The sequence below is a fragment of the Pantherophis guttatus genome, chromosome 6, assembly GCF_059756535.1.
Source record: "Pantherophis guttatus breed Tessera chromosome 6, ASM5975653v1, whole genome shotgun sequence".
Lineage (NCBI taxonomy): Eukaryota > Metazoa > Chordata > Lepidosauria > Squamata > Colubridae > Pantherophis > Pantherophis guttatus.
In genome coordinates this window covers 84,195,847-84,223,140 of record NC_142068.1, presented here as the reverse complement: position 1 = coordinate 84,223,140, position 27,294 = coordinate 84,195,847, and the positions used below count along the sequence as shown (strand labels likewise).

The 27,294-nt window shown below is 41.8% G+C and overlaps 1 protein-coding gene across 1 annotated transcript in view; it reads right to left on the bottom strand.

Annotated features, from left to right (window-relative positions):
- Positions 1-15,962, bottom strand: part of WNT8B (Wnt family member 8B) — a 69,027-nt gene extending 53,065 nt beyond the window's left edge. Inside the window, exon 1 of the mRNA XM_060694984.2 lies at positions 15,413-15,962. The gene's annotated coding sequence lies outside the window, so the exon portion shown is untranslated. The remainder of the gene's footprint in view (positions 1-15,412) is intronic.
- Positions 15,963-27,294: the final 11,332 nt, after the last annotated feature.

Sequence of the window (27,294 nt, the reverse complement as noted above, 5' to 3'; positions counted from 1 at the left end):
TCATCATGGTGAAGAGAAGCAGTTGTGAAATGAGTGACATGGTTGTTAAGAATGCTGCACAGGCATAAATATGAGGATGGTCATAAGTGTGAGGACCAGTCAAAAGTGCGAGGACCTGTCAGAAATGACTTTTTTCAGCCCTCTGGTTAGTCCTTTTGTGCATATGGACTACTCGGAGGGCTGAAAAAGTTATTTTTGACTGGTCCTCGCACTTTTGACCAGTCCTCGAACTTACGACTGTCCTCAAATTTTACGTTTTTGCCCTATCTTGTCATCATGGTGAAGAGAAGCAGTTGTGAAATGAGTGACATGGTTGTTAAGAATGCTGCACGGGCATAAATGTGAGGATGGTCATAAGTGTGAGGACCAGTCAAAAGTGTGAGGACCTGTCAGAAATGACTTTTCAGCCCTCTGAGTAGTCCCTATACACAAAGCCATGGCCACCCGGTCACATGACCAGCTAGCCACGCCCACCCAGTCACATGGCCTCCAAGCCACGCCCACACAATAAGCCACGCCCACAATGGTGTCCTTCTTACCAATGTTAAAATCTGTTCACCTTACCCTATACACATAGCCATGGCCACCCGGTCACATGACCAGCTAGCCACGCCCACCCAGTCACATGACCAGCTAGCCACACCCACAAAATAAGCCACGCCCACAATGTCCCTCTTTACCAATGTTAAAATCTGGTCACCTTAACCTAGCAGTTTGAAAGCACGGCAAAAATGCAAGTAGAAAAATAGGGACCACCTTTGGTGGGAAGGTAACAGTGTTCCGTGCGCCTTTGGTATTTAGTCATGTCGGTCACAGAGAGACATCTTCGGACAGCGCTGGCTCTTTGGCTTTGAAATGGAGATGGGCACTGCCCCCTAGAATCGGGAACAACTAGCACATATGTGTGAGGGGAACCTTTACCTTTACCTTTAGACCAAAAGGAGTCTTCTCTTACATTCTGAAAGATGCCTATCCCTTCATCATCTGGAGCTCACAAACACCACCCAAAGAAATCAAATTAGTACGTAAGCCTTAGATTATATAATATAGAAATAAAATAATAGCTTGTTCCAAATAGTGTGTCAGATCTTGGCACACTAATTACAATAACAGTTTGAACCACCAGGGGCAGCTCTTGCCAATATTGTACAATTGTCTGCAGGAGAACCTGTTTTATATAAGGCATGAAAGAAATTGGAAGGGTTTTAGGACAACAAAATGCCTTGGTTTGTTTGAAACGATTTAACTGTAATCGGCGGTGGGTTTCACATATTCTTACGTGCGCCTTCCTCGCATGTGTCCAGCCTCGGAAACGTGGCTAAATAGGACGGCATTGCAGTCACTGCTACCACCTCTGACTGTAATAGAAGCTTAGAACCACAGATCCAACCACTTCTCAATCTTCTGCTGCAGAAATGTAGATCTACTTTGATAGTGCACGACCGTAACCAAAACTTTACTGAGACTAAGTGGATCTAAATCTGAGTTCAGCCTTAAGGAGAGAAGTCAAAGGAACAACATGTCTTCTTCCAAGACTAAATCAGCAGGAACCTGGGTTGTCTGGAATAAGTGATTTGTGTGTGTCTGTGTCTGTCTGTGTGTGCGTGTGTATGTGCAGAGAGAGTTCAAAACATAACCGCAATTTATCGCATAGATCTTAATGCTTAGCTGCAACAAAAAACATTTCACACTCCCTTTTTCTTCTCAGCATTATAGACTTAGGAGACTTAGAGAGTTAAGTCTTCATCTGAGCCTAATCATTTCATTAGTTCTAGGATGTCTTTGTTTGCTTTCTCCAACCCCAAAATTCAGAACTATTAATACTGTTTTCCGTCTTGCTTCTTCAAATTCCAAATTTCAATTGCAAAGGATGCAAGAATTTGCATCTGTAGGATTCTGATCGCTGGACAGCTAGTCCTTAGTTAACAATGGTAATTGGGACCGGGGGCACTACTACTAATTGATGTGGTGGTCGTAGAGACTGATGTCACCGTAATGTAAATGAAGCGGGCTCTGATAGATGATCACTGGATAACTTTCTATTCACTCTATTCTAAAAAGCAATGCATCCGGTTGGAAAAAGTACAAACTCAGCCAAAATCCTTTTGGTACCTCTAGGAGGCCTCTAAGTTGTCAGAAGAAAGGAACATTCTAATGACATACAGCTTAAAGGTTGGTTAGGTCAAGGGGATCCACATGAGTTAAAAGTTGTCTATCATCAGAAGATGATTTGAGTCTATGCTTCAGTAATCTACAAAAAGAATTATAACTGTTTTGCAAAGAAACTCAGTAATTAGGAAATGTCAATTAAAAATGACAAATGTATATGACCATATGAATTGCTGAGTTAACAGAATCCTTTGTCTAGAAGGGTATAAAACCATTGTACCTAATTTCTGTCTTTGTTCAACACTTCATGTACAGAGCTTTGAACCTATTGTGCAATATACAAATTGTCTCTGATTAACCCAAAAGTTGTGTTGGTCTTATTAAATCCACAACAACCGGATTGCACCTGACATATGACAGCAGTTCCAGCAGTTCCAGTTCCACTCATTAGGTGAATCAGATACTATTGTAGGAAGAAATGTCCATCTGGGTTCAGTTCCAATGGGGAAAGACACTGGAAACATGGAGGCTGCTTGGAAGGATGGTTTTAATGGAGCAGAACCATTAAGCACATGGTCCTGGTGCTGCTAAACACATGGAGTGGAGAGAGAGATTTATACCGTCTCATGGGTCTTGCCTTAGTGCTTCCTGTTCCTGTGCAAGAAATATATCCTATTGGTTGTCAGACTCCCAGGGAGCTATGCGGGAGTCACAGCTAACTTTGTGAGCTGTCTGTGTCCCAGGCTTGGTTGAATCTTGCTGGATGATGATATAATGAAGAGGCTTGTGTTCTGAAAAGGTGTTGGGCAATTCCTATTATGCAGAGGTGGTATTCAGCAGGTCTGACCAGTTCTGGAGAACCGATAGCAGAAATTTTGAGTAGTTCGGAGAACCAGTAAATACCACCTCTGACTGACCCCACCCCCATCTATTTTCTGCCTCCTGAGTCCAAGCTGATCAGGAGGAAATGGGGATTTTGCAGTAATCTTCCCCTGGAGTGGGAAGGGAACGGAGATTTTACAGCATCCTTCCCCTGCCACGCGCACCAAGCCACACCCACCAAGCCATGCCCATAGAACCGGTAGTAAAAAAATTTGAATCCCACCACTGCAATTATGGCTTACTAGTTTTGTCCTAGTTTGGATCTTGAGTGAGGGCTAATCCTATCACCCTGGAGCTGAAGGCCTTTTGTCTCTAGAGTTGTAAACCTAATCTTGCATAGCTTCTTCTCCGGTAATATCTCACACTACTAACCAGAGAATGCAAAACTTTTGCTAGACCAATTCTCGAATACAGCTCATCTTTCTGGAACCCACACTGCATATCAAACATTAATACAATCGAACGTGTCCAGAAATATTTCACAAGAAGTGAAATATTTCACTCCTCCATGCCTCTGCTCGCAGCAAAATACCTTATGCCACCAGAGTTCAAATTCTGGGCTTAGAAAACTTAGAATTACGCTGCCTTCAGTATGACCTAAGCATAGCTCATAAAATTATCTGCTACAATGTCCTACTTGTCAATGACTACTTCAACTTCAACCACAACAATACACAAACACACAATAGATACAAACTTAAGGTAAACCGCTCCAAATTCGATTGCAGAAAATATGACTTCAGCAACAGAGTGGTCAATGCCTGGAATGCACTACCTGACTCTGTGGTTTCATCCCCAAACCCCCCAAATTTTAACTTAAGATTGTCTACTGTTTACCTCACCCCATTCCTAAGAGGTCTGTAAGGGGCATGCATAAGAGCATCTGCGGTCCCTGTCCGAATGTTTCCTGTATTTGTATCTATTTTATGTATTCAATTCATGCTTATACTTATATATATATATTACCTAATATGTTCTTGACAAATAAATAAAATAAAATAAATAAAATATTAACAAAGGTGGGGGGCTGCTTTCCAAGAGGATGTTTCTCCTTTTCTCATCCAGGGAGGTATAATATTCTGCCTTTTTTAATATTTCCTAGAATATTTCATTCTTCTAGGAGAGGGGTGGGTGCTAACTTTCTTCACTATTGTTAGGCGTGACATCACACAATCACCATTTGTTATCTCCTGCCTCATTCCCCGTTGACTTTGCTTATCATTCTCCATGGACCCTGCAACTATTGCAATTATCAGTCAATTGCCAAGCTCCTTACTTGCAATCAGGTGACCCTGCGGTTGCTATGACAGCTGCAATTTCTAGGACCAGTCAATCTGAACCACTGTAGCACAGAAGAGTAGCTCAAACTGAGGATTATCTCTAGGGATAAACACATCCCGGCACCTGAATACTTTTGGCCTTCATTGCTCTTCTAACACACCCCTATTTCTACCAACTGTGTTTTAGTCTGGGCACTGACTGCTGATTCTTTTACCATTGGTCGTCAACCCCCAAAATGCAGCAACCATCCCTTACCTCACTATCTTGTCAGTTCAGGGCCTGTTTGTTGAACCTGTTGTCATTAGTTTGCCATATACAGTTTACATGTTCACCATTTGGGGGCAGTAATCTACCGTTCCTGAGATTTGGATGTCAGATAAAGAATTAAATCTCTGAACAGATTATCTTTCACTCATTTTTTATTGCTCAGATTAGGTTGCGACAATCAAGCCTTTAAAAAACCATGATGGATTTTGCCCATTTAAACAATGAATAGAAGTGAGAAAGTTACACTCCTATGAGTTTGTGTTTTTTTAATAAACTTATATGCATGGACAATATGTAGACTGATTTTTCCCCATAAAAAGAGTTTGTAGATTTACATTTTCCCCCAAAATAAACATTTTCAGTCAACACAATAACTAAATCAGCTCAAGTTCCAAAAGTTCACAGAAAATTCTGCAGCTTCTGAATCTGAGATTTTTCAAACCCATCCATTGTTATTCCACATGAAGCCATTCTTCTATGAACTTCTCTTTCTACCATGAATTCCTAGTTTTTTTTACAAAAAAACCCACTCATTAACACAGAGCCAGTTATGTTGCAGGTGTCCACAGGTAACCCATAAAAAAAAGGTAAAACAGAGCTTGGATATCAACATCATGGCCGCCATCTTGACTTTTCACACCACATCTTGTGGATGGCCTTGCAAAGGTTAGACCCGAGGTATCGTTTGCAGGCACATCTCTAGTTGACTCCCCCTGGTTTCCAAACCCAACAAAGGAGAGTTAATAGCAGGGGTGAAATCCAGCAGGTTCTGATAGGTTCTAGAGAATCGGTAGCGGAAATTTTGAGCAGTTCAGAGAACCAGTAGTGGAAATTTTGAGTAGTTCGGAGAACTGGCAAATACTACCTCTGGCTGGCCCCAGAGTGGGGTGAGAATGGAGATCTTGCAATATCCTTCCCCTGGAGTGGGGTGGGAATGGAGATTATGCAGTATCCTTCCCCGCCACGTCCATCAAGCCACGTCCACCAAGCCACACCACGCCCACCAAACCACGCCCACAGAACTGGTAGTAAAAAAAATTGGATTTCCCCACTGGTTAATAGGCTCTGAGGAGGCACTGTCACTCTGAGAGACCCCTGCAAAACCGGTGACAGAGGCAGATCTCCACAGATCCTAACAATTCAACCAGAACATGGACGGACATCTCATTCCAAATCCTTCTGGTATCACAGGTGTTGTGTACTGAGCAGGTTCCCTGTGCGGCGCCCTCTGTTGGATTGTAGGAAAGGTTGAAGCTTTGCGATTGTTTGGTTGGGCTGACAGCCAGTATAAAAGAGCTGTCAGCGAACGTTCCCTGTTCTGTTCCGAGGAGAGAGTTGTCTGTATCCCCTGTTACGAGTTAAATAAAGAAGTTACCTCAGGTGTTATCCACGTGTCTGTGGGGTCGTCTGTGAAGCCCGGCAGAAACATAGCAACTGTTGGACTTCCAGCTCTGGGACTCTGTGGCCATTTCTGATGGGGCTGCAAGAGAGGAAAGAAACTGCCTGACTTTTTTAAAAAAAAACAAACAAACAGGTAGGCAGACCTTCAATCACAAAAACCATCTGCCTTTTCTTTTTATCATGCCCCCCGCCAGTTCCCTTGTCAGAACAAGTTTGCTTGTTTTTGTTAAGGGATATCAACCTCACACAATGCCTTGCAGGGGGTTGCTAATCGCTTTGGTGAGCTCATGCAGCCCACACCGCCTCTCAACCCCCATCCAGGAGTGGGATTCAGCCGGTTCGGACCGGTTTGGACGAACCGGATGTTAATTTTAATCTGGTTCGCCGAACCAATTGTTCCAAGAACTGGCTGACCCCGCCCATCCTGACCGACCCCGCCTAGGAGTCTCCACGCGGCCCGTTTTGGATGCCAGGTAAGCGCAGGGCTCGAGCGGAGGCTCTGGGAGGGCGAAAAACGGGCCTACTGGAAGTCTGGAAACGGGCGCATTTCCGGCCTCCAGAGGGCCTCTGGTGCCTGGGAGAGGCCATTTTCGCCCTCCTGGAGGCTTCAGGAAAGCCTCCAGAGCCTGGGGAGGGTGAAAACGCCCCCCTCCGCCGTGTTGCAGGAGGCTGAGTAGGTCCCCAGGGCCACGCCCACCCAGCAACCGGGCAGTGAACCAGTTGCTGAAATTTTTCAATCCCACCCCTGCCCCCACCCCACCTCTCCCCACTTGCCTTATCTCCCTCCTGGGCCAAGTGCAGATCCTTGGCCTTCCCCTAGCGTTCTCCTCTCTGTTTGCTTGATAAAATGGTATGCGGAGGAGATCTTGGGAGATAGGAAGAAACAGTGCTGTCTTTGGTCAGATAAAAGTAAGCTGAAGGGCACCACTTCCTCGCCCAACAACATCAGCAGCAACCCATGCCCAGCCCATGCAAAGCATGAGCTGCGGCCCTCAGAAGTGGCAGTAGGTGCTCTTCTCCAAGTTGAGATGGGAGGGAAGTGGATCAAGAGGAGCAGAGAAAGCCAGCTTCCAACCCTGTGCAAGAGCAGGGATTCACTGGCCTTGCACCTGAGGATTTAACAGACAGATTTAATAGATTCACAGAGTTGGAAGGGTCTAGTCCAACCTGCTGCCCAAGCAGGAGACCCTACATCTGCCTCTATTTAGGATTGAACTCATAACCTCCTGATTGTGAGGCAAGAGCTCCACTTCTAAGCCACAGCAGCCGGGCTGGCAGAGGGTAGCAGGTCTCACCTCAGATCTTTGCTCCCATTCAAGACCAGAAAGTAAGTGCATTCAAGGCTACTTTTATTTCTAGCTGGAAACCATTTCTGGGCATTTGCTCAAAACTGGGGGGGAAACGAAACTTTGGTTTTAGGTTTTGATGATTGGAATGATTTTGTTATTATAGAAATGGCTTGAAATGTGAAACATAAAGCAAAAGTTATTCTTTTTTTTTCTTTTTGCATTTTACTTCATTGAAAATGTCAGGAGTTGCTACTCTCTCTCTCTCTCTCTCTCTCTTTGCACTTTTCTCTTTGTTCCTCTTAGTTTTTTAACTTTTTTTCTGTATTTTTATTTTATAATGAAATTTAATTAAAAAAATTATTTACAAAAGTTTTGACTCCTTCAGCAGGCTTGAGAATCCCATACAAATAGGGACCCTCCATGCGAGATGTTGATCCATTCTCCCCCAGTCTTATTTATATTGAATTGTATTTCATAGTTATTTGAAAGTTCTTTTAATTGTTTATTCTATTCTACTGTAGCAACTTAGCACCCACCCCTCTCCTAGAAGAATGAAATGTTCTAGGAAATATTAAAAAGGCAGAATATTATACCTCCCTGGATGAGAAAAGGAGAAACATGCTCTTGGAAAGCAGCCCTTACCTTTGTTAATAGCCCCAGAAAGACTGGGCCATTCTATCTACAAGACAAAAGGCCTTCAGCTCCAGGGTGATAGGATTAGCCCTCACTCAAGATCCAAACCAGGACAAAGCCATTAAGCCATAGTAGAAATTGCCTAAAGCCCCTTCATTACATCACCCAGCAAGATTCAACCAAGCCTGGGACTCAAGACAACCTACAAAGTTACCCCTGCATGACCCCATGGGAGTCTGAATACCAATCAGAATACATTTCTTTCACAGGAACAGGAAGTTCAAATTCAAAGCCCAAGAGAGGGTATACATGTCTCTCTCTCTCTCTCTCTCTCACCCATGGGCTCATTTTTTCCCAGGACCCAAAAAATCCCATGTGGTCCTGTCTACCATTAAACCATCTTTCCAAGCAGTCTCAATGTTTCCAGGGTCTTTCTCCCCACTTGGAACTGAACCCAGATGGACATTTCTTCCAACAGTACACTACCCAAAGTCATATTTGTGACATGAGAAGCTATATAGATATATAGAGAGAGATAGAGAGAGATATATACAGAGACAGATTGAGAGATAGAGATAATAAGGTAGAAATAGAGATGGCAGAGATAGAGAGATATCATCCCAGGGAATAAAAGTGACCTGCAGGTCATAAACAAGGCAAGAAAACCAGCAGAGAACAATTTCTGGAATTTTCAACCTCTTGATAATAGCTCAGCTCTGGGTCACATCATGATAACAGAAGATAACATGGCCTTGGAATTAAGCAGCTGGCAGCATTTGGAGTTACGTCCCAACTGCATCTCCCAAGGATTTAGTGGCATTTATTTTGAAGTGTCTTTTTGCATAGCCTCCAAGTTCATCCAGTCCTTTTAAAAATTCAGGCTGTCTTTGATCATCTTCTTTAGAGCAGCAGTTTTGCTTCCATTCTGTTTAGTCTGATAAAATTACTTCACTGAGAAAACATAAAATATCCCTTACCAATATTCTGGCAATATATTGGATCATAAGAAAGGCTGAGCACCAAAGAATTGAGGCCTTTGAATTCTGGTGCTGGAGAAGACTCCTGCGAGTCCCTTGGACTGTAAGGTGATCCAACCGGTCAGTCCTAGAGGAGATCAACCCTGACTGCTCTTTAAAAGGCCAGATCCTGAAATACTTTGGCACCTAATGAGAAGGAAGGATTCACTGGAGAAGAGCCTAATGCTGGGAAAGATTGAGGGCAAAAGAAGAAAGGGACGACGGAGAACGAGGTGGCTGGATGGAGTCATTGAAGCAGTCAGTGTGATCTTAACCACGGTCTCCGGACTACCATGTTCTCCAGGGGATGGTAGAGGGCAGGAAGGCCTAGAGCAGTGGTTCTCAACCTGTTGGTCGGGACCCCTTTGGGGGTCAAACAACCCTTTCACAGGGGTCACCTAAGACCAACGGAAAACACATATTTTCAATGGTTTTAGGAATAATTTTATGGTTGGGGGTCACCACAACATGAGGAACTGTATTAAAGGGTCGCAGCATTAGGAAGGTTGAGACCCACTGGCCTAGAGTTGTCCATGGAGTCGTGCTGGGTCAGACACGGCTTTGCAACTAACAACAAAATATTCTGGGGGGCTGGAAAGAATAATAAGGAATCCGTTGCAGAGTCCATACCTGTAATCAGCTGTTAAAAGTTTCTAGAGAAAGCTGCAACTGTTAAAATATCCTGTGTTTATCCAACCGCAAAAGAGGATGTGTGTGAGTATTCGATCAAATGATAAAACTGTACAGGAATTTTACAATTAGCAGCATCCTGAACAAAACACTGATATTATTTCACAATTTCTAGGTAGCTGTCATTTCAGCTGTTGCCCCTGGATGGAAGTTTTCAAAAGCCAAGATGGCGGCCACAAATGTGGATGAATTGAGATCTTTTTTTCTTGCCCTCTTCCCCCCTCCTCACCCCAACTCCTCCTAGCCATTGTTTTGAATTTTCTTTTACCTTATGAAATCTGTGCTTGGGGCACAACATCCCTTTTAGCAAAATCTGGATCCAAGGTCTGTCCAGCAGCCTGACTAGGTGGCTCAGTGGCTAAGACACTGAGCTTGTTGGTCAGAAAGGTTGGCAGTTTGGCGGTTCGAATCCCTAGTACAGGTCTCCTGCGTGAGCAGGGGGTTGGACTAGATGACCTCCAAGGTCCCTTCCAACTCTGTTACTGTTACATGCCTGTTTAGCCGCTGCAAAAGCTCTGCCCTCCTTCAGAAGGGTCGGCACAGAAAGCATCCCTTTCAAACCATCAACCCTTCAATTTAATATTTATTTTTTGTTATTATTATTATTTATTTATTTATTTATTTATTTATTTATTTATTTATTTATTTGATCAAATTTGTATACCGCCCTACTCCCGAAGGACTCAGGGCGGTGAACAGGCACAAAATAAAACACATAGATACGAAAGTTAAGAGCAGAATTAAAACCAAATTAAATATTTAAACCCAAGACAATTTAAAACATCCCAAAAATTTAAAACAAATTTAAAATTTAAATTTAAATTTAAAAATTAAAAAATTAAAAGGGGGAAAGGTCAGGCCAGGCCTGCTTGCTGAAATAGAAAGGTCTTTAGAGCGCGGCGGAAAGTGCGCAGGTCCGGGATTATATTTTATTGTACCATTTTCTTGGTTATGTATAAAATTTCTATATTCACAATAACAGTATACCGTCTGGATATAGTCTCTACAGTCTCTGTTGAATACAGATAGTGAATCTTACGCACACAATAGTTGTGACTATTATTCTCAAAATCTATTCATCTTCACTTATCCTTGTTGAGAATTTAATATTTATTTTTGATGGATCGATTGTGTGTCATCAAGTTGTTTGGGGTGCCTAGCAACCATAGATCTCCAAGAGGCAGGGAAGGAAAATTATCTCACATGGGGAGTTGCAAAGAGAGGTCATTTTTCTTTCTTTCTTTTTTAGTATTCTTTTTTTTTAATATATGTTTTATTAATACATTTTTTGCATCACATAAAAAATCCCATCTCTATCTGAACAGCGTGTTGTCTGAGCACAATTAATTTTAAGTAGAAATGCCATATCGATCATCATTAATCATCATCATAAACATAATAGACGTTATCTGTAATCATTGCAAAACAGTAATACAATTAGTTAATCTACTTTACAAAGTTTTCAATACAAAAGTTCTTATCATCTTTTGGATCTTTTCAGATTCCAATCTCGGATTCTATTAATTAACCATTATTGGTAAAGCAAGTCCCACATCAAAACAATATTCTGCTTCTTCCTTTTCCTTGCTTTTAAGTGTTAATCTGTCCATCTCAGCACATTCTAATACTTTTTTTTTAATAACGCTTTCATCTGTAGCAGTGGTCACCATCCACTGGTGTCCCGCGAGACAATTTTGGTGGTCCTCAGAAAAATTATTTGCATTTTTTTTTATATTGCACTAAATACTATTTATCTTTTTTTAAAAAAACTCATATTCGTGGTCCTCGGGATTTAAAATTATGAATGTAGTGGTTCCCGAGGCCCGAAAGGTGGGTGACCCCCTGATCTGTAGGGATCTCTTTGTTTTTTCCATTTTTGTGCACAAGACAATTTTCACTGCCTGTTAAGGGAGGCCATTTCTCATGGAGAGGATAGGAGGTGTGTGTGTGGAATCCTGTAACATGTCTCTGCAGGATTTAAAGTGATCTGCCAGGCAGGCTCAGCTTCAGTGGCAAGCTCTGAAATCAGTCATTATTATTTAAAAAAAAAAAAAAAAGCATCTGAATCTAAAACAAAGGAGTTTTCCTTCTCTCTAGATAACTGTACACCACTGTCAGGCAGCTCAACGTGTTGGAGCATGAAGCACCCCCTGGCTCCCATGGCAACCGCAGCAGCCTTTTCTGAACCAATCAAAATCCCATCATTTGGGAAGGGCTGACCCTCCTCCCTCCCTCCCCGGAGGTTACTGCCGGTCATAGCTGACTGTTCGCATTCATAACAGCCTTGAAACTTCTGACTGCAGCGCAGCCAATCGGCAGGCTGCCTTTCTTGTCTGACTCTGGCTCCGCCAATGGCTGACGAGCTCTCTGATCCATTCCCACTGGCGAATTAGTCACCGCTCTGGGCTGGTTGGTGGGGGGGGGGGGTTGTTTTGTTTTTTTCAAGAGTCATAAAAGGGAAAAGGTAATAATAGCAGAAGGACATCTTAATTAAGTGCGCCTATCAATCCAATGTGTGCCTATGCGAGAGAAGACGTGTGTGCATTTATTACGTATATACCGGACACACTCATGCCATAGAAATAACAACGGGCATTGTCTCCAGTTCTATACAGCTCTGTTGCCGCTTGTGAGCTAGTTAAAAAATGTGAATGGCAGAATAACCGAGCTGGAAGTGGGGCTCGGAGGTCGTCTAGCTAGTCCAACCCTTTGCTGGAGCATGAAATCCTATACTTTTTTTTTTCCCTCAAGTTTTTTTTTTTATATACAACATAAAAAATCCATGTTCAATTAAATGGTGTGTTGGCTGGGTACACACAGTTTTAGGAAATAGTAATCAAAATATTGACAACAGTATTCATTGCATTAGTATTTATTCTAATAATACTGAAGGTGATGTTTACTGAACCATTTTAACATGCCTCCCTTACATCATTGATCTTTTCTGTCTATTTCCCTGTTTCTAACTCCTGTTTTTGTCAGCTAACCATTGATACAGTTCCAAGTCAAAAAATATTCAGTTTCTTTCTTTTGCTTAATTGTAAGTGTTAGCCTATCCATTTCTGCACATTCAAGGTGAGATGAGATGAGATAAGATTAGAATTCTTTATTGGCCAAGTGTGATTGGACACACAATGTCTTTGGTGCATATGCTCTCAGTGTACATAAAAAGAAAATAGACATTCGTCAAGAATCATAACGTACAACACTTAATGATAGTCATACGGTACATATATGTGTGTGTGTGTGTTTGTGTGTATTATATATATGTATGTATATATATGTATATGTATATGTATATGTGTATATGTATATGTATATGTATATGTATATATCGTGTTTCCCTGAAAATAAGACCCTGTCTTATATTTTTTTTAACCCTGAAATAAGCGCTTGGCCTTATTGCCATGTGCTCAAAAGCCCGATTGGGCTTATTATCCAGGGATGTCTTATTTGGGGGTAAACAGGGTGCATATACATATATATATAGTCATAGGGTAGTATTTTTTTAATCACATTTTCGTCTGTTGGGATCTCTTCACTTTTCCACTGTTGTGCAAATACAATTCTTTGCTGCAGTCAATACATGTAAAATCAGATATGCAGTCCCTTTATTGTACTTATCTGGTAACATGCCCAACAAGAATATACTTCTTGATCGGATTTCCCAGGCAGCTTTGAATCAAGGCCCCAAAGTCTGGCCCAATACCAAACTCCTGAGCAACCTGCAATTTATGGGGGAACGTCTTCTAATGCCCCCCCCATCCCAGAGGTAGGCAGGGGAGGAAGGACCATTCCTGTTTGCCTTTAGCAATTTTATTTGAAAGTAAAGAATGGCCTCTGTAAAGTTAATTTTCCTGTGCTATTAATTGATTTTACAGTTTTAATTATCTTTTAATAACTGTATGCCCTGTCCAAAATCTCCTGGATTTATCTGAGCTGCTATCTCCCTTCCAGCATATGCCACCATTCCTCAAAGGAAGCTTTGTTTAACTCAACTTAAATTTGGGAAATCTCCTGGGGGTTGTGGTGGTTATTTCAGACTATTGTTAACTAATAATATCCTGCATGCCCATGACAATGGCATATTATAAACTTGTGAATTGCTCAGATATCTCAGATAGACCCAGATTGGGTCAAACCACGTTCAAACCTAATTGCTGCTCTCATCTTCCTTAATTACAGACCATCCTGACTCTTATGAATAGCAAGCTTTATGTCAGGCACCTCTTTCGGAAGCTCTTAGATTGGATGGAACAGCACTGTGGGAAGAAATATCCATCTGGTTCAGTTCCAATCCGGGAGAAAGGCACTGGAGACAAAATGGAGGCTGGAGGCCGATTGGAAAAAGGGTCCTTTATTGATGAAGCAGAACCACCAAGCACATGTGATTCTGGGCAGCTGACCACATGGAGTTGAGAGTGAGTGGTTTTTATACCTTCTTTGAGCTTTGCACTTGAGCTTTCTGTTCCTGTGCATGAACACGTATTCTATTGGCTGTTGTCAGATTCCTATGGGGTCGTATAGGGATCATAGCTGGCTCTATAGGCAAAAGAGGAAATACAAATTCTAGGTGTTTGTCTGAGCTAAGTTTGGTTGAAGTTTGGACTACTTTGAGGGTGATGCAATAATTCTTATTGTGGTTTAATGGTTTTGTCCTGTGTTGGATCTTGAGTGAGGGTATTTACTTATGAATAGAGCTATCTAGATACTTGTCTTCTTTCAATAAACTCTTTATCTCTTTAAGTGCTGACATCTGCTGTGGCCTATTAAGAAAAGGTGGGGCCTGCTTCCTGCCTCTAAAAAAACATGTTTCTCCAGTTCTCATTTAGGGAAATATAATATTCTGCCTTTTTAATATTTCCCAAAATATTACATTCTTCTGGGATGGGGTGGAGCCTTCCCACAGCACTGAATAGTAAGACAAGAGCAAGGTGGGATCAGTGCTATTAAATCAACTCTATGCAATTTCAAAGTAGCTCCTGGCTCCATAATATAAAGCTAGAAGTCATTAGATCACAATACTAGGCTGACTTTGTCTAGGCTTGGAAGCTAGGCAGGATTGGGTCTTGTTCGATGCTTGGATGGAGGACCATCAAAAAAAGATCACAGCTAAAAGCTAGAGCAGGGGTCAGCAACCTGTGGCTCTGGAGCCGCATGTGGCTCTTTCATCTCTCCTCTGCGGCTCCCTGTCACTCAGAATATATGTCAGAACCGCCAATGTGTGACACCCACCGGCATGTGATTTATTGAGTTTTTCAACCTCCTGATAGGCCAACCATGGATAAATCCAAGAAAAAAAAGTTTCAGAGGAAAACAGAATGTTTAATTCAACTACATATGCTAATTTTGTGGCCGCTCAAGAAATAGTCAGGCACGGGAAGGGTTTTGTGGCTCCCAGTGTTTTCTTTTCTGGGGGAAACGGGTCCAAATGGCTCTTTGAATGTTTAAGGTTGCAGACCCCTGGGCTAGAGAGAAAAGTTGAAAAAAGCATTCCAGAAGCAGACAGTTATTCTCCTATTGCTGCAAGAAAAAAAAGTATGCATGGTGGTGTCCATAAACCTCTGGCAATTGATTTTAACTTCATCTCAATGTATAGTTCCCCTATAAATGTGGGTCCCTGCTAATTGATTTACTTTGTCCTGAGATTGTCTGATTAATTGGTGTGTGGTTGGTGTATGGTTCTGAATGGTGTAATACAGAGAGATGCGAAACAAAGAAACATTGCATCCTCATTGGTAAAACGCTGCTATTCCAGCTAGAAAAACAACAGCAACATTGCTACACACTTAGAGTTCATCTATACCACCTCCTTATCCCAGCCGAAGGCACCCACTGACTTACCCTTTGCCTATGTGACTTCATTTCGGTTTCATTGTCGGCCCACTGGTAAGGCAGCCTGACCATCGCTTTACAGGATCTGGTGTGGAACCCCAGGACATTCAACACAGATAATTTAGGGTGCACGGAGGAGATGGCTTGAGACGATGCCATCGGAGGTCAGGGATCTGCTTAGCTCCAACTGGTCCAGCAAGTCTGCTATGGAATCAGCCACTTTCATCTGGGCTTTAGAGATTTTAGGATGGGGTTCCTGGAGTATATATGCAATACCCCATCATATATTGTCTATGATGATTGATGGTGGCTTTTCCTGTAGTTAGACCACAGTGGTGGGATTCAGCCGTTTCTGTCCGGTTTGGGCGAACCGTTAGTTGTGACTGCGGGAGGCTCCGTCCACCCGCCCAGATGCAATGCGCGAGCACAGAGCATGCACGCTCACGTTTGCGAACCAGTAGGGAAGGTAAGAGAATCCCACTTGTGAGTTAGATCTTTGAATTTCAACCCCTGCTTATTGTCCTCACCACACCATGTGGTGCAGCATATGAAGGATAGCAGCATAGCACTGTATACCCTTCCGGTTGTAAAGTAAGTGCAGGCTGGAGGGGGAGGGGAGGGCAGCAAAATTTAAAGCAGCAGGACTCCCTCCTGGTTCTGGGACACCAAGCTAGCTGGGTACACCAGCTGCTTCTGAAATGAAGAGAGCCCTTCAAACCACAATCAAATTCATTTTAGTTTAGCAACACCCAAGATACCCGTGCTTGCCAAAAAGGCTTATAGCTCACAAAAGGCAATTTGTGGGAATGAAATTATGCAACTGCATTTTCAAGTTACACTAATCTGGAAGTCTTAAACTGAACTTGTCACATTTAAGGCTTAAAGAAGTGTCACAACAATTCCTAGCTGCTTTCATTCTAAAAAACGCACATCCTTCAGGGGCAATTCCAAAGGTGAAATTTGAAGATCAAGCTTTAGCTAAAACAATCCTACGGCTCTCAGATCTGCTTAAATTCCATTTGCACAACCTACATTTCTTCAAACGGCTTTTCTGTGATGCAAGGCATGTGTCCAGCACATCCCTGTGTCTGAAACAGAATTAATCAAATTAAGAGTGTAACATTAATTTCAAATGCATTTGAATAATTTTTTAGAGATCTTATACAGTGTCAGATCAGAGCGATACTTTACCATCGCAGGAATTGCACTTAAAAGAGCAAAAGAGGAAGAATAAACAGTGCTCTTCTACTTTTATTACACTTCAATCAAAGCAGAGAACAAACACACACTCAAGCTGTTGGCCAGGCAAACATAAAAGATTTGGGAGATCTAGAACAGGGGTTCCCAACCGGGGGGGGGGGGGTGAGGTGCGAGACGATATTTCAGGGGGTGCGAAGACTTGGGTTTAGAAGTTTCAAAATTATAGTCATAGCAAAATTATAGTATAGGCATAATTATATACATATAATTATTTACTTTTGTAAGGGGAGCGAGAATACATCAGAAGCGTTCTAGGGGTGTGGGGTATAGAAAAGTTTGGGAATCGCTGATCCAGAAGGACAAGCTTTCTTTCTTGAGGGTGAAATACTGTAGATCTCACTTTTGCCACTACCGTTTTTCATCATTGTATTTGCCTGCCATCATTTCTTCACCAGGAATTTCTGGCTACTTGCGCTCATTCTTCTTATATATTCAATTTTGAGAAAAGTTTTCTGAGTCTTTTCAAGCCGTCCCTTCTCCAAGTAACCTTGTAATGTTGAAATAACATCAACTCTTTGCTGCGACTTCTCTCAGCATCTCCTGGGAAAACAAAGTTGTCCCTATGAACCATGGTGGCCTCCCCCTGCCCTGTCATTCTATCCTGACACCTGCTCTGCTCTCATTGTCCTTATGAGAATCATTGAAATCAGCCAGATACTTGCTGAGTTTAGCCGGGTCTGAAGTCATCTGCTACTCCTGGTCTACTAGGGTGAGGCAGAGGTTGCTTCAGACCTTGACCATTGTGAAATCATATCACATCAGCAATCAGAGTATTGGGATCTTGATATTTCCATATGGTTGGCCAATTCCACATGACTGAAAACTATGAAGTAGCTTACAGCCTGTGGATTAGTTCTCTGCTCATTTCCCTGCAAGGTGTACTTCTACTCTTGCTGGTTTAAGGCAGTGATGGCGAACTTTTTCGGCACCAAGTGCCCAAACTAGAACGTGCGTGCATGTACACGTGCCGGAGCACCGGAAACATGAAGACCAGCTGGCCAGCACACACATGCCTTTTTGGGGGCTTTTTTTTTTTTTTTTTTTGCTGTTTTCAGGCCATTTTGGGGACCATTTTTGGCCTTAAAAAGGCCTGGAAAACTACCTGTTTTTTTTTTGCCGTTTTCCAGCACTCTGGTGCCCACGAAAACGAGCTGGCGTGCCTGTTTCTTGGCTGTTTTCCAGGCCATTTTTGGGGCCATTTTCAGGCCAAAAACGGCCAAAAAAACAGGCATGTGCCAGCTGGTCTTCAAGGGTGCCAGAGCGCCAGAAAATGGCCTGAAAATGGCCCCCCAAACAGCCAAAAAACAGATCGTTTTCCAGACTGTTTTTAGGCTGTTTTTCAGGCTGTTTTTGACCTGAAAATGGCCTGCGTTTTGGCCATTTTCCAATACTCCAGTGGGTGAAGACCAGCAGGTGCATGCCTGTTTTTTCGGGCCGTTTTCAGGCCATTTTTGGGCCAAAAATGGTGTGAAAACAGCCCAGAAAACAGGCATACACCAGCTGGTCTTCACAGGCACTGAAGCGCTGGAAAATGGCCTGAAAACAGCCCCCAAAACGGCCCAAAACCAGGCCATTTTCCCTGCTGTTTTCAGGCCGTTTTCAGGCCATTTTTGGGCGCCTGCAAAGACCAGATGGCATATGCGTGCCAGAAACCAGAAGAGTAGCTGGTGATGGCACGAGTGCCCACCGAGAGGGCTCTGCGTGCCACCTCTGGCATGCGTGCCATAGGTTCGCCATCACGGATATAAGGCATAGAAGACAAATGTTGGTCCAGATTCTATTTCCAGAGATGGGAACCCTCTATATTGCTCTTCAGGTACCTGTATGTAAACGTGTAATCTAATACCTTTCCCAGACTCTTTTCTTAAGTAATATCATTCTCATTTCCTTCCATTCCGTTCATAGGATTTAGTTTCTAGTTTTCCCTATTTATAATCATTGCTCTTCACTGTACCTCTTCTTTTTTAAATTGGTCTTAAAATGTGGTGTCCAGAACTTGGGGTATTATTGCTTAGTGCATTGTAAGCCGCCCTGAGTCTCCGGAGAAGGGCGGCATATAAATCAAAAAAAATTTTTTTAAAAAATATTCAAAGTGGGGCTGGCCAAAGGCAGTGCAGAAACGCCATAGGATTGAACCATACGGCATCCTATTCTCTCTCCAGTTTGAGAAGGTACCACCGGAGAGTTCTTGGAGTGCAATTTTTGAGCCAACTATGAATCCACTTAATTATTATGCCATCTAACTCACACTTAACTAGTTTGCTAAGCTGTCCAGAATGGGCCTCTTAGAAATGCTTAGCATGGTGAAGGAGAGGCCTACTCAGTATTCCAAAAGCTTTTAATTCCACCCTACCCTTAATACTTGCTGAGATCAACAAGCACAAGGTTATGAAGGTTGTGTGGGGACAAAATGGTTGTCTAATTTTTAATATAATTAAAAGATAGATTAAGGTATTAATAGAGAAGTAAGAAAAATGGGGGAAATGTTATAATAAAGGGAATGAAAATATTAAGATATGATAAATATTGGAGGAGTAAAAAGAAAATTTAAAAGATGTATTCAGAAGATATATTGAATGATTGATTATGTATTATTTGTTTGTTTACAATATTAAGATATGATAAATATTGGAGGAGCAAAAAAAAGATTTAAAAGATGTATTCAGAAGATATATTGAATGATTGATTATGTATTGTTTGTTTGTTCGTTTATAAAATAAAAAAAATGTTTTATAAAAAAAAAACAAGCACAAAGTTATGTAAGACAAAGCTCAAATTAAGAAAACACAGGATCCTGAACCAAAATGTGGGGTGTTGTGTGATTTTATTGAAAAGTAGGTAAAAGGAAGTTGAGATGAACAGCTGTCCTACAGAAAGATGTTACAATTCTTATGGGAACACGTCAGCAGTAGGGCCAATGACATCCAGCCTCGGAGGTTAAATCAAAATGGTGAATCTTCTGAAAAAAGAGGTCACAGCTCGTTGGGGGATAGAAATACTCCTTCTTGCAATCAGCTACGGCTATATATGTTAAATTTTTGAGGATCACTTGATTTCAGTGATTATCAGCTAGGCCAAGGGTGTCATTGAGAGCCACATCAGCATTGTGTTTGACCTGGGGGGGCTTGGCTGGGGGGGGCATGGCTCACTCAACGTCACTCATATCGGGGGCACCTGTGGTGACCTGAGCACTCTGCCAGCGAAAACGGGCTCCTGAGCTCTGGTTTAAGCTGCAATGGCCACCTGTAACCCTCTGCCAGTGAAAACAGAGCTCGAGAGGGCCGGGTGCGTTCCTCCCAAGCTCTGTTTTCACTAGCAGAGGCACTGTGGGCTGGTCCTTCGCTGTTTCCAGAGTGTAGCTTCCAGATCTAAGCACCCTGCGAGCCAGATCCATCCCCCAGGCCTTGAGTTTGACACCCCTGAGCTAGGCCCTACTATAATGGTATGTGGGAAAGACCTTGGGAGACAGGAGGAAGACCTATAACCAAGTCAATGGTCTGATAAGAGGCAGCTCATTCCACAATTGGGAGAAAAGCATGGGAACCCTTCCAGAAGGGACTGTCCCTCATTTTCCATAGATGAGAGAGAGAGAGAGATGCTTTCAGTCTTGCAAGATTCTTTTAATGTAACCTTATAATAAAGTAGGATTTTGTTCATCTGGGGTGCTTCTTATCTGGACTACCTCAAAAAGCTGACACCTATCCACAGGCTGTGTGTGAATGCCTCTTCTTTAGAATTGTGATCAACTTTCTCCATTTGAAAGAAATCAAAGTTCAAAACTTTCCAACAAGAGTGAAAAATATATTCCTTCCCTCCCCTCCAACTTAACCTATTTTTTTCCCCTGTATTCACACTATTTACTAAATATATCCACTTTCTGGACTGGAACTATACATTGAACCATAAACTTTCGTAATGGATCAGGTTCACACAACATGCTCAGCCATAAGAAAGCCTAATCAGCAAACATATAAATGCACGTACTAGCTCTTTAAATTACTTGGATTCAGTGGCTGGTATAAAGTCAGTTTCAGTCACTCCCTTTTAAGAACACTTAATGTCTCTCTTTTCTCGCTGAACTCTCTCAATAACTGGAATAAAGTTTTTCACAAGCATTTTTTAATCTGATGGCTATCAGTTTGTGGAGTAATTCCCGAGGCTGCCTTTTCCAGCCTTGGTATCGCTCAGATATCAGAGCATTCTTTGCAACTAAACATGCCAGTTAGAGAATTCTGGGAAATTTTAGCTAACCAAGTGTGGCCTAAGATCTTAACATCGAAATTTAAAGCAAGATAGAAAATGAAACAGATAGACGGTAGACGGCATTTCTTTAAATGAAAGATAATTGAAAACATTTGTCAGTATCTATCACCCACAGTGGATATGAGTGGAGAAGATTTGATTTTCCAGAGTTATTTTATGGTTCGTTGAGTAAGCAGAGTTGCATTCCAAATTTGTGGTGTTGCAGAATAAATCTTCCTCCAGGTTCTTTTTACTCTGCAATCTTAGGCAAATGAACTTGAGTGACAAATGAACTCGGGACTGTCAATTGCCCAACTCCGATGTATGTATTTAGTTATAGGCTTTGAGATTGGCACCACACCCCTGGTGTAGTACCTGAGCTGAAATAATTTAGCCTGGCTATGTTCCCATGTTCCAGGCAGTGATTAAACAATGCAAATTAAAAGCATTTACAATAGCTCACTTTCCCCGGAAACCTCCCGTAATATGGAATGAGGAAGGTTTCCAACTAAATCGAGAACTCAGATTGATTTTTAAAAAAGGTAGACTCACCTGGCTAGTTAGGTAGGTAGCTAGCTAGGCAAGAGACCCTTAAGCCCTGAAATGAGTATTTGATTCTGGGGGAAATGTTTTCGAACTGGAGGAACTAGGAAAAGGGAGACTGGTTGGGGGAAGCAGCCCAGGAAATTTGAGACAATTGTTTTGTAGTTCATTCCTGTTCTCTGGTCTTCCTCACCTATATAGTTGTAGTTTGGTGCAGTATTTTGGATTCAAAGAGGAAAAGGTGTCTCCTAACCAGGGGTCTCCAACAGAGGTGGTATTCAGCTGGTTCTGACTGGTTCTAGCGAACCGGTAGTGGAAATTTTTAGTAGTTTGGAGAACCGGCAAATACCACCTCTGGTTGGCCCCACACCCATTTATTTGCTGCCTCCTGAGTCTCAGCTGATTGGCTGGGTCTTCTTTTGTTGCCCTGCATAGGAGAACAGAGCTGGAAAGCAGGTTAGAGCTTTGGTGGCGCAGCAGACTAAAGTGCTGTTAAGTAGCACCAGCTGCCTGCAATTACTGCAAGTTCAAATCTCACCAGGCTCCAGGTTGACTCAGCCTTCCATCCTTTCAAGGTAGGTAAAATGAGGACCCGGATTGTGGGGACAATAAGCTGACTTTGTATAAAAAAGAACACCGCTTGGGGCCCCCGAAAGCCCTACTAAGCAGGTATTTACAAAAGTATGAAGGCTATTGCTTAACGCATTGTAAGCCGCCCTGAGTCTCCGGAGAAGGGCGGCATATATATCGAACCAATAAATAAATAAATAAATAAATAGTGGGGTGGGGAGAGAATGGGGATTTTGCAGCAACCTTCTCCAGGAGCAGGGAGGGAATGGAGATTTTGCAGTATCCTTCCCCTGCCATGCCTACCAAGCCACACTACACCCACCAAGTCATGCCCACAGAACCAGTAGTAAAAAAAATTGAATCCCACTACTGGCCAAGCTGACTGGGAAATTCTGGGAGTTGAAGTCCTCCAGGCTTAAAGTTGCCAAGGTTGGAGACCCGTGTCTTAGACTATGTGGGGTGCTCCCATAGCTATATTCTTAAAATCAAATTTCCATAGAGAAGTGGAAATCTTCCCTTTAAAGGAAAAGGTGCTCCTAAGAGGTCCACTGAGTAGAAGTCAAACGTGGGGATTGTACAGAAAGTCTGAAGTACTTGTAAGTCAACTATTTTATTATAAACAAAAACATAACTTCAAGTCTCATATTGGAAGAAATTATTTTTCAGCACATAAAATATGGCAACATTAGAAATGGAAAAAGCGAAGATCCTACCCAAACTTCAAGAACTTTGGAGCTCACGTTAACTTTCACACCAACTATTTAGTTCTTTTCAGTTTAAAAGGAGAGAGGGGCAATAAACTTGCTTGCCCATTGCATTCTGGTGGGTTTTGATAATATCATCTTATTAGAATATTGTCAGCAAATGTTACAAAGTAATATTTAAATTAAAGCTACAAATTGTTAGTTATATTAGAAGACAGATATGCAAGCCAACTTTGTCCCATATAGTAAATGGAAATGAGTGATGTAGATATCAGACCTGAAGCCATGGAAAAGTTAAGTCACGTCTCCTTTCCAGGTTAGGGCAGGGAGAAGAGGCTGATCTATTAGTTGCCAGGCCTTGCTCTCTCTTCTTACCACACACCATCCCAAACCAACCAACCAACACGATGTCTAGTATTATCAATCAAAAGGCATTGAAGAGCAATCCCTTCATTCCTTGGATTTCCCATGATTTTTTTTTTTAAAAAAAAAAGCAAAGAAGCCAAACGAAAGCAGGGAAGAAAATTTCAATACCCCCTGATGCTTTGAGGAAGGAGCAAAGGAATCTTATGGTAACACAAATCTCTAGAAGCACCCAGCAAGAGCTAGAAAGGCTGATGAACCAAAATGTTCTGGGCTAGGCACAAACCTCAGCTAATAAGGCTAGATTTTGCAAGAAATGAAAGCAGAGGTGGGATTCAGCCCAGTGGTGAAGTCTGAACCGATTTGCCACTGGTTCGCTGGCCGCGCATGTGCAGTACACACCAAATGCGCACTTTGCCTGGAAAAAGGAAGCTTGGGAAGGTAAGCAGAACAGCGGAGGGGGAGGAACAGCTGTGCCGCGCGATTTAGATTCACTGGAAAGCAGGATTTCCTGCTTTCTAGTGATTTTAAGTAGTGCGGCACAGCTGATCGTCGGAAATACCGGTTCAGAAGAACCGGTAACTTTTTTTTTACTACGGTTCACCCAAACCGGTAGTTTTTATCACTACCGGTTCGCCCAAACCGGTGCAAACCGGTAGCATTTCACCACTGATTCAGCTGGTTCTGTCTGGATCGCGCAAAGTGGTAGCGATGACTGCGGAAGGCTCCGCCCCCCTGCCCGGATGTAATGTGTGACTACTGCACATGCGCAGAGGCACACACGCTCACATTTGCAAACTCGTAGGAAAGGTAAGTGAATCCCACCTCTAGATGAAAGCCTTTTAACTAAATCAAAGCTTGATTAAATCTATGAAAAAGTCCCTTGATGCACAACTGCAGGTGAATCATCCATATAAATATTTTTTTGAAAGATACTTCAGAAATAATTTCAGATGAAAATAAAAAATTGCAACTAATTCAATACGCCTATACATGGTTTCTTTTTTTAAAAAAAAACAACAGCCTGAAAAGTATCAACCCAAACCTATAAGGCACATCCAAATAGTTGTCCAAGACATAGGAAGACAAAGAAAGTCGTTTGTTACCAGGCCTGTTTAATTGCCAACATCTTATGGCAAATTCACCATGTGCCATCAGATGAACCTTTCTCCATTATGCCATTGACATAAAAAGTGAAGGCTGCTGCAAAAGAAAATCCCCCCATTAACTGATCTCAGGTTCCTAAAAATGTCAGAAACATTGTCTGCACCTCTGCTTGTCTAACAGCATCTTAAGCCAGGGCTATCAAACTCACAGCCCTTGGGCCGGATGCATCATGCGCCGGCCATGCCTACACCCAGTTTAGAACTCACAAATCTCCAAAGCAAAGCAAAACTATTGTGCTTTATACCGTCTGTACATGCTGTTCTTTAAAGGTGCAGACAGATGGGGAGGAGCATTTTCAGTCAAAAATGTCTGAGATTCTAGATTGGCAAATACCAGAAGAATGAAGTCTACAGCTTTTTCTATTATTTCCTTGTGTTCTGAAGAGCTTAAGGAAGTACAACCAAGCTTTAGCTAATTGCTTATTATAGTATATGTATCCTTGCTTTCAATTTAGGCAAAATATTCATCTTAGCGCCAAATCTCCTTGTCTTTCCTGATGTATCTTAACCAAGAGTTTTCAGATCTGCCTAAAAATATTCAGAGGATTCCTGATGGCTCAGAGCAATTGTCCATCTAATCCTGCTTTCCAGGGCCCAGCCAGATATTTGGGGGAAATAGAGCAACAGGGAACATTGGTATCTTATCCCTTCCTGCTCTGTTGTTTCGACTTCTACATTTATTCTCATGACTAATGTAAGTGGGGAGAAAAAAAGAAAAGAGGTCAAATGGAAAGCAGAAGTAAAAGAAAATAGAAAAGAAAAAGCTACAATAAGTAGCTTCTATACAGAAGTTATCAGTGATAAGCTTCCTTTTTTTGTTAGGGTTATAACAGGCCTCTCTTTTTTCAATAATCAGTTCTAATCATCAAATTACAAAATCATAAGCTCACTTGCTCACTGTAAGTCCCTTACAGACTTTTTATGTGAAACAGAAAAAACATATTCTTTTCTCTGATCAAAGAAGTCAAGTCTATCTCAGCAAGTTCCATCCTTTTCACCAGCCATTCCTCCATCTTTCCATATTTGTCTGTACAATCTCACTGCAGTTGTGATGTACAAAAACAAGGCAAAATAGGAGGAAGGAATGCTGATATGCCTGTTGTCTATGAAGAAATACTGCAAAAACTGTATAAAAAAATAATGTATATTTCAATCCTTTCAGCCACATATTTTCCTATTGTTCCATCCTATACCATATAGCCCAGAGGCCTGCAACCTTAAGCACTCAAAGAGCCATTTGGACTAGTTTCCCACAGAAAACAAAACACCAGGAGCCACAAAACCTGGGTAGGTGTGGCCAACTCAATGTCACTCACTTCCACCAGTCACATGACCCCTTAGCTACGCCTACCCAGCCAGTCATTAGGGCAGAGAACCAGTTGTTAAAAAACACCAGGAACCACAAAACCCGTTTGACATATCTCTCTCCCCTCTGTCCCTCCCTCCCCCCTCTCTCTTCCCCTCTCTCTGTATCTCTCTGTCTCTGCCCTAGCCGCTTCTCCATCCCCTGCCGTCACCCTTGCCTTCTCAGGCCAGGCAAGAAGTGACTGGGAGGGGAGGGCAAGGGGTGGGACCAGCCAGTGGTGGGATCACCCGACAGGAAGCCACAGCAGAGGGCCCAAAGAGCCGCATGTGTCTCTGGAGCCACGGGTTGCTGACCCCTCATATAGCCAAAACTTTTAGCCCTCTATCATAAATTCTTTCACTAGTAATTCTACTAGTAAAAGCGTATGCATTTTAATAATCACATGTTCATCATTTGTATATAATTGTTTCAAGCTCAGTCTCACAATGTTCAAAACCATAAATTCTTTTGCCTATTTTTAAATCTAACAATTGTAGATAAGAGAACCAGACAACTATGTCTCTCTGCCATCAGTTGTTCTCTTGATTTTATCTTGTATTTCCTTTCACAGAATTCTAGCATGTCACGATAAGAAAGCAATTTTTGTTTGCTTATTATTTCTCAACTATAAAATGCTTCTTGGCTGAGAATTACAGAGGTGTTTCTGGGCATAGCCCAAGTTTATTCTATATTCTCAATATGGCACATATGATTTTTAAAAATCCACATTAACCTTGACTTTGTCAAACCACAAATATCTATGCCACTCAAATCTCAGGTTGTGTCCTTTTCACTACAAAAAAAAAAATTGTTTCTCAGCAGCACCAAACAAGTTCATCCAAACCAAACAGCAAAATACAACTTCAAAATGGGTAAACTTAATTGGATAAACTCAATCATCGCTCCTTTGCATCTTGTATCACCTTTTATTTGACTCATGGGGTTTTTTTTATTCCTTTCACACAAATTTAGACACATCCTGCTGCCATTGTTTAATCCTTTTTGTCTCTCAGAGATCTTTTTGTTAGATCTCCATTAATAATGATTTGTGCTTCCTGTGAAGTGTAAACAATCTTATTCATTTTATTAAATTCAAAATCTTCCAGAAATTGTCAAACCCTTTTCTGCATCTCCTCCAAATATTCTAAATTGTTGGACATATTTCTAAAGTTGTCCCTTCAGGTAAATACCCATATTGATCCTCATGAATAAATCCTGGCAAAATTATTTCCAGTCTATCAGCTAAAATAGTTACAAATAACTTGCTGTTATTATTCAGTAATGATTTTGATCTATAGCTTCTTATTAGAAGTCAAATCTTGCCCTTCTTTAGGTATTAGTGTTTTGTTGGTCTGTTTTCCAGCTCTCTGGCATCTTTCCTCCCTTAAATTCATATTTTATAAAGTCATCCTCAAACCATTTATAATCCATCTGCTACAGGGACCTTTCCTAGTTTAATCTTTTTATAACTTCAGAAACGTTATTTGCCTGTTCCTTTGTAATCCTTGGTAAATTGTTTTAGATATTCATCTAGTTTCTCTAATAAGATGTCACTTCTTTTATATAAATTGGAATATTATTAATGGAATGTTTTTTCTACAGCCGCAATGTCCATTAAGTATTTCCCTCATGTAATTTGAATAACTTTTCTTTTAGTATTTTATATGCTAGCCACTTCCATGGTTTGCCAACTCAATT